Source organism: Planococcus citri, chromosome 2, assembly GCF_950023065.1.
Source record: "Planococcus citri chromosome 2, ihPlaCitr1.1, whole genome shotgun sequence".
Classification (NCBI taxonomy): domain Eukaryota; kingdom Metazoa; phylum Arthropoda; class Insecta; order Hemiptera; family Pseudococcidae; genus Planococcus; species Planococcus citri.
Genome location: NC_088678.1, coordinates 9,997,529 through 10,005,735, shown reverse-complemented (window position 1 = coordinate 10,005,735; position 8,207 = coordinate 9,997,529). Strand labels below are relative to the sequence as shown.

The 8,207-nt window shown below is 31.4% G+C and overlaps 1 long non-coding RNA gene across 1 annotated transcript; it reads left to right on the top strand.

Annotated features, from left to right (window-relative positions):
• Positions 1-5,631: 5,631 nt before the first annotated feature.
• LOC135834570 (uncharacterized) lies at positions 5,632-7,423 on the top strand. Its single transcript, XR_010556702.1, has 2 exons — positions 5,632-6,493; positions 7,051-7,423. It is a non-coding gene; the product is annotated as an uncharacterized LOC135834570 (long non-coding RNA).
• Positions 7,424-8,207: the final 784 nt, after the last annotated feature.

The following is an 8,207-nucleotide window of genomic DNA, read 5'->3' as shown; positions in this document are numbered from 1 at the left end:
GACCCATATGGGACTCAGTTGACACCCATATGGGTTTCAGATGGGACGTATATGAGACTCAGGTGGGACTCATTTGGAACCCACATGGGACGCATATGGGTCTCAGATGGGACAAATATGGGACTCGGATGGGATTCAGTTGGGACCCATACTACACCTAGCTATATCTGTAAATTTTCAAAGAAAACCAAAAAAAGCTAATTTTTCTGATTTTGAGAATATATCTATATATTTTTTGGGGGATTTTAAGATCAGCAGTTGCTCCAAATAAAAATTGAATGGTGACCACGTTTTAAAAAAAATTTTAAAGAACAATTTTTGATTAGACATTTTTTTTGTACAACCAATAGGTAAAGAGAGGGACGGATTTTAAAGCTAGGGAGTGGGTCCTCAGAGAAGGGTAGTGTTAGACTGTATACAAGCACATATGGTAATAGTGTTGAGGATGAGAAATATTCCTTAGCAGGTGAAAGATTGCCAGAAGTCTTATACGACTCTTTGCAATATCAAGAAGGAACTTATTCGCACTTACCCCTTGCTAGCTCTGCGGCTATTACGATAGCGTCGGATACGTCAACATAAATACCAACCAATGTATAAATTAGGTCCACTTTTGCGGAATAATAACACATTCGTTAGTTTCTCCAATGTAATCGGTGTAACAAATTACATTCTCATAATTATAAGGTTTTCTTCAAATATATACTTACATTCACCATTTTATGATTTTACCAAATTACGAATTAGAACAGAGACACTATGCTCGACCGCCTAATCACGTAGTATTCACCAAGAAGAACTTAATTAATCACAAAAGCACAACGGATCCTAAGACGAAATGCTTGATTGCTTTATTAAGCCCAGATTTAACCAATGAAGATATTAATTTAACCGAACCCTAAAAAGGGTAAACTGGGAAAAGGAATACGTTTTCAAACGATTAAGTCAAAGGAAAACGGACCAAGTGCTCAAGTCCACGATTCATAGATCGTTGAAGTACTATGGTAGGTACCGAATTTACGTATCTACGACTCCGCGAACGAACAAGAAGTGATTTCGAGATCGAACCTAGCTAAAGTTATACCTAAAGCACCTAAAAGTTCCTAAATCGATCTCGAAAGCTGATAGGCTCGCGCTGATGGGGGAAATATGCTAGCCAATCATAAAATAGATGTAATTACGCGAATTCTCCACCCATATTATAATATTGGCGCGGACCCCCTGGTGTGATGGAATATTATCCGGACCACCCAAATGGTATTCGATAATATTCGAATTCGCAAGTACCTACACTTTACCTTAATAAATCAAACGATCCCTAAGTTGTCAAGACCTAAAGGATGGATTTACCAAGTCCTATAGGATCTTCCCCAACTTAAGAACCGTTATAAGATGCACTGAGAGGACAGTGAGGCCATAATGCCACCTTACAGTAGGAGGAAAAAGGGTATCTAGGCCAAATTTCTGAACTTTTTGCCTCAATTTGTTCAAATTGATTCTATGTATTTGTCAAAAATAAAACAACTTGGATTAAAAAAAAAAAAAAAAAAAAATGAAATTTGTCGTGTTGGTGAATATTTCCTATGCTTTTTCGATTTCACCATACTTTGTCTGAATTGAAAAGTTTTCATTTAGTCGGGATAGAAGATATTGAACTAAAATTGAAGCCTTTAAAATGCTTAAGTATTTCTGAATGAAAATTTATTCAAATTCAAAATTTATAAAGTTGACGTTTCCAGAAAATGTATTTTGTATTCTGTATTCTAATACTCGTACAATGTCTATTGCAATCTACGAACGCATCATACATATAATTAAAAACCTACGTAATCATATTTTAGTCACCAAGAAGTTTAAATAAAAACTGAACTTATACTGAAATGAGTGGGTAATATTTAATTAAGTGTAGGGTGTAGGTAGGTAATTTACTCGTAATTTTCAGAATAACAAGTTTACAATCCATACCCAGGCGATAATGTGTGTTTTACGTGCTCATTTCCCTCCATAAAACAAATTGGTTGAGCCTACTCTCGTGATGTTTAATTGTTTTGACTAATTAAGCTTGATTTCGACTTTCCATTCTCATCAATTCATCATGATCGTTATCAGAGGTGAAACATGAGGTTACAGGCTTTATTTCCTGATAACAGTAGGTAATTGAAAATTTATATTTTGTGTAAAATTTCAATAATTGTATAAACGTTCAATGTAATGAAAAAAAAAAACGACGAACACGTTCAATAAAAAACAGATTTTCGAATTATTAGAATTGTTCAGTTATTATTATTTTTTTTACTTTTTCAATTTGTTATAATCTTTTTTTTGAGTAGATAAGTATGGTTTTGCTTATTATTGCTAGATAATTTTTTGTGTTTTCATTTTTTCCTCAAAAATCCCCAATATTTGTTCAAGAATTTCAATTTTTGAAATGAGCATAATGTGCACCCTCCTCTTTCTCTCAAAATTGTTAATACCCTCCTCCCCCTCCCTGGTAGAAAAATCCTATAGGAATTCGTAAAAAAATGTATAGTGCAGCACTATAATAATTTCGGACATATTTTTATAGTGTTGCACTATAGGTTTCCTATAGTATCCTTCCTATACCTGTACGGAAAAAAACCATGGTTGACTATGAAGAAAAACTGCTATAGTCAACTATAGTATTTTCGCGACTATAGTTACTATAGTATATCATAGTATAGTATAGTATAGTGTAGTACCAAAATTTTAGGTAAAAAATTGTGTAAAAACACTGACAATGGATTGTCCATTGATAAATTGTGTATTTTCAGGCATTGTAAGGTGATAAAATTTTCAAAAAAAGTGAAAAAAATTTCAAAAATTTTTCGGCACCGGCGGGGCTCGATCCCTCGACCCGTGAGTCATGTTACCTGCATGCCTGCAATCCGTCCACCTAACCCACTCGGCCACCTCGTTGCTTATGAGGATAGGGTTTATTTGTGCATATATTCTATATTTCTAGGTCTGGAACTCTGGACTTATAAATTTTTCAACTTTTTGATTTTTTTTTTTTTTTTTTTTTTTAAATGTTACATCGTATAGGTGTTTTTGAAAATTGATTAACATTATTTTGAACAGCAATGATGAATATTTTTAGATAAATTAATAAATGATTTATTTGGGTATTATGAATAAAAAAAACTAAGCTAAAATTTTTTTATACTTAAAGTGTGATGATTTTTTTAAAAATTAATTTCTTTTTTGCCGAAATACCCGCTGAAAATTTTTAATATTTTCATTTTCATCTTCAAAATTTTCTACAGGTTTATGGTGCAAAGTCCTTTAAAAATACACAAAAAACGATCTGAATTTGGATATAAAATGTGTGTTAATTGATTTTTTCCCCCCCATAAATTACGTCATATTCTCATGTCATCAAATAAAACAAATAAAAAACGTGTTTCTCTTTGAATTTTTTTTTTAGTGAATTTTCAATGTGATTTTTACAAAATTTTTGCAAAATTTTTGTTTTATAGGTAGTATTATATTGGTTGACTACGAAAATTTTCATAGTTATCATAGTTTACTACAAAAATTTTTATAGTTAGTATTGTTGACTATGAAAATTTTTGTAGTTACTATAGTTGACCATGAAAATTTTCAAAGTTACTATAGTTGACTGTAATTTACTACGTTGACTACAAAAATTTATCATGGTAACTATAGTTGACCATGAAAATTTTCAAAGTTACTATAGTGGACTATGACTTACTGTAGTTGACTACAAAAATTTCCATAGTAGCTATAGTTGACTTTAGTCAACCATGGTTTTTTTCCGTACGGGTAGTACCTGCAGCAGCACAGGAAAATCCTTTTTTCCCTCAAACAATTTGTAAAATGTGTGAATCACTGTTTGAATACATTTATTACACATAATAAAGCATTATATAGTACAAAATCCTACCAAAAAAATTTTTCCTGGAAAAAAATTTTCTGCCTGGGGTAGGAATCGAACCTGAGTTCTATAGGATGTATCCTTTACTAACCAGTGTCTTTATCTACTAGACCACCGTGGTAGTTGAAATCTTGGGTATAATTAGTTCTTATATGCATTTTTGTAATGCACCGAATTTAAGAGAAATGGTCAATTTTAAAATTTATAGCATGGTTTCTGGAATAACTTTTTAAGATGAACAAAAAAGGTTCTCTTAAGATATGGCGCATCTTCAAAACTGAAGGAGTAATCTTTGATTGTATGTTTTTTCAGTAATTTTTTCTAAGTCCCTCAAAATTTTCAAAAGTTAAAATTTCATTGTTTTTGAAAGTAAATTTAGGTGTAATTTTTCGAGAAAATCAAATATTTCATTTTACGAGGCTGCTTCATTTGAAAATTAGTATAGCTAAAGACAATATAGTGATAAAAATTTCAAAGTCCTTTATAGTGCATTTTAGAAAACTATAAGCAAACTTTATTTGTATAGTACATTACTAGAGTACAGATTTTTATGTTTTACATATTTTCCTGTTTGTAAGGAGATAGCATAAATATTGATAATATCTTTACGAATCAGAAAATTTCCTGTAAAATGAGCCCAATTTTATTTTACATATTTCACATATTTCAGGTTAAAACACATATTTTTACTTTTTTCTAGGAATTTTAAGCACATATTTCACATAATTTCGGTCATTTTCCTCTTTTTAGCACATATTTTGAAGAAAATACGCAAAATCAGGAATTTTTTGATGGTTTTTGTTCTTTTTTCATTAATTTTTTCATGTTCAGCAGAAAAAATTTGAAAAATTGAATTTATCGATTTGAATTAATGTGCTTTGAGCCTTTGAAATTAATAAAGTTTTTTCACATTTATCATTTTACCAAGTTATTCTCCTCAAAATTCTCATTTCCAGCGACACCCATATTGTTTTCAGGTTAGCACATATTTTTACATATTTTGGCTCTATGAGCACATATTTTTACATATTTCAAACACTTAAAACACATATTTTATGTACATAAACTGAGATTTTTAGTACATAAAAATCCGTGCTCTATACATTACACTATAGGCCTATAGTTTTTGAAAGTTCTTATAGTGAAGGCGCATACACTATAAGAAAATTAAGGTTCACTATACATAACTTTATAGTGTACCTATAGTACAATAATGAAACTTATAGTTTTTGAAAGTTTGTATAGTGAAAGGCCCATACACTATACGAAAAGGGAGGTTCACTATACATTTCTTATAGTTTCTATAGTGAATTCGTAAGTTTCTATAGGATTTTTCTACCAGGGCTCCCAAAAAAAATTATGAAAACCAGTTTTGAAATTAACATCGACTCTTCCAATTCTCAGCCATTCTGTTGCCTCCTTTCTGATTTTTGATTTTTCTATAATTATATTGAATTTTTTCAGAAAAAATATAAATTGATTTAAGCAGCTGAAATACACAATTAGGGTGATATCCGTCGTCTTTATTTATGTATTAAATGAAAAAAAAAAACTTAATCCTCTTTCCGCATCATCAACTGATTCGATTAATATTCAGTAAAAAAAATTATGTTCGTTCATTTCTCAAATTACTTACAAGTTTCCAAAAGCTTTGCAATTTTCAAGTTTGAGTATAAAAATTTGAAGAGCAAAAAAATCAATTCGAGAATTTTAAGAAATAGACTAATCACTTGAAAAATGGCAAATTTTTATACAACCCAATGTGCTACTATTTTTTGAAAATGTTTGATGCCACAGGGCTCGGGCACGTTTATGGATAATTTCAACTACATATTTAAGACAAATTTGGAACAATTTAACCTGAGTGTGAAAAACAAAGAAAATTTCATGAAAGGAAAAATACCTTTTTTTATACTATGTACGAAAATTTCAATCGGCAGAACTGTCATTTTTCTCTTATTTTACTTCGTGAATCAGGTAGGTACTTACCTACGTAGCCAAGAGTATTTTACTGGTGAAAATTTCTGTGTAATTTTTTTCTCATGCTGATCAATACATTTTTAGTCACCCTCCCCCCTCATAGATAGTTCTCTTTGGTCTTGACTATCTTCCCTCATGTGCTTTAATTAAAATTGAAATCACCTACCCATATAAAAATTGGACTATACAATATGGTGAGTATAAAACACAAAAGTTAGTACGAGGTAAAAAAGTATTCTCTGCCTTTACTGCAATAAATGTTAGGCATGTGATAATAATTTATCTGGCAGGGGTCCTTCATTTTTTTTGATAGTGAGAAACGCTCTAACTATTTTTAATCGGTTGATGCACCGTATCACAATATTCTCTGGTTCAGTAAATTTGATAAGCTAATTAACACTTTGTTTAATACATATCGTATTTATATTAGAGTGGATATGGTGTGAAAAATAATCTTCTGTTGAATTAGGTAGTAACGATGAGTTTAAAAATTGCATTTAGTATGATTTGGGTTTGTATTTATCCATGTATTATTTGCTTACGTTTTTGAACGTGTTTTTCGTGATGTGTTAATGCGAACAATTTCATTTTCTACAGGTAAGAACTTTTTGTTTTTTATAAAAGCAGAATTCATCTATTGTACTCGTATGTAGGAAATGTAATAGGTATAATATTTCAATTTGAAGTAAAAATATCTCAGATTCAAAAAAAATATTACATGCTAAAATTGTTACGGACATTTTTTTTTTTTTTTTTTTGGAAAACTGGAATTTTTATAAAGTCTTTGGAGGCAACAAAATCACTAGAAACCACCTCCAGTCAACTCAGTATGTTGAAATTAGGGCACATAGTGAACTTATGATTTTCTAATTTCATTATTAGGTGAATTTTTGTGGGAATTTCAAGTTTCAAAAATCTTTTAGAAGCTCCTGAATTGCTCAAAACGATTCAAAGCCTCTTAAAATTAATTTGGTGGGTCAAAAATAGGACACACTTCAAATTTTAGCTTTCTAGGTCAATTTTGGTAGGGTATTTTTACATGCCCCCTTAGTTTTGTTCAGTTCAAAATTATCGAACGAGTTTAAATAAGCTTCCTCAAAATCCTTTTTGTTGAAAATTTTAAAAATAATATTTTCAAACATTTTTCATCGCAGATCAGATCAATTCAGCTGTTGAAAAGCAACTTCACTCGAAACTGGAATGAAATGATGCCAAGAACCAAATTCTGGAGCAGTACTTTACACGTCCTGTTGATTCTTCTATGTGACTTGAATAACCTAATACCAGTCAATGGTCAAGATGAACTGGAAATGCTGGAATTTTCAACCGAATTTTCAGAATTTGATTCGACACTTGCTCCAGAAACATTATACTGCCAGTATTTCAAACATGATGGCAGCGTATGCCCAAATCGAGAATTCCTTTCCAAAAGAAACAACTTCAACTATACAGAAAATGGTGACTTAATTTACGAGTACGAAAACAAAACCAGAAGTATTTTCAAATCAGGTACATTTACCAACGAAACCTCCTTCAAACAAAGTATTTTTCACTGCGGACAATCCAGCCCTATTTTCGATATTAGAAGGACCAATTACGAAGTGATCCTCTCTTCGATCTCGATCATATTTCTAGTCATTTACTTAATCAACAACGGAGGTGAAAAAAATCTCAAAAGTTTCCAAAATAAAGTCCTGTATTCTTACTCCATCATGTTAATCATGCTTTACCTGTCATTCATCGGTAAGATTTTAACCACGATATGTATTCTAGCACAGATACGTAAGGTTTTAAGACTCTTTTACTGCGTTTGGGCTGCATTGATGTCCATCGAGTTCTGGAGGGTGACTTATTTCACATTGAGAAGTCGCAGGTTATCGGCCAAAGGGCAAAATAGGCGATTTTTGATATACTGTTTCTTCGGATACGTATTGCCTCTGAGTTATGCGGTTATTTTTTTCTTCAGTAAATTAAACAAAATGTTAAATTGTCCTTCGGTTACCGGTTACTCGATTTTACCATGTCCTGCTATTACAGCCGGCCGTGTGTATAAAGTTTTGCAGACGATTAGATTTGCAGGGTTCACCATACTCGCTTTGGTTTTATTTTTACAAGCCTGCGTGCTGATTTATTTTGCGAAATTTTATCGTATTCAATCGACTATGAACCGAAAATATCTCGTTGTGCTGATCAAGATAGCTTATATGATGGGTATTTACTGGATGATATTCGTGTATTTTATTTTATTTATTCCTAAGAGCTTTTTTTTGTACGATTTTATGAGGACTGCGATAGATACTATATTTTTATA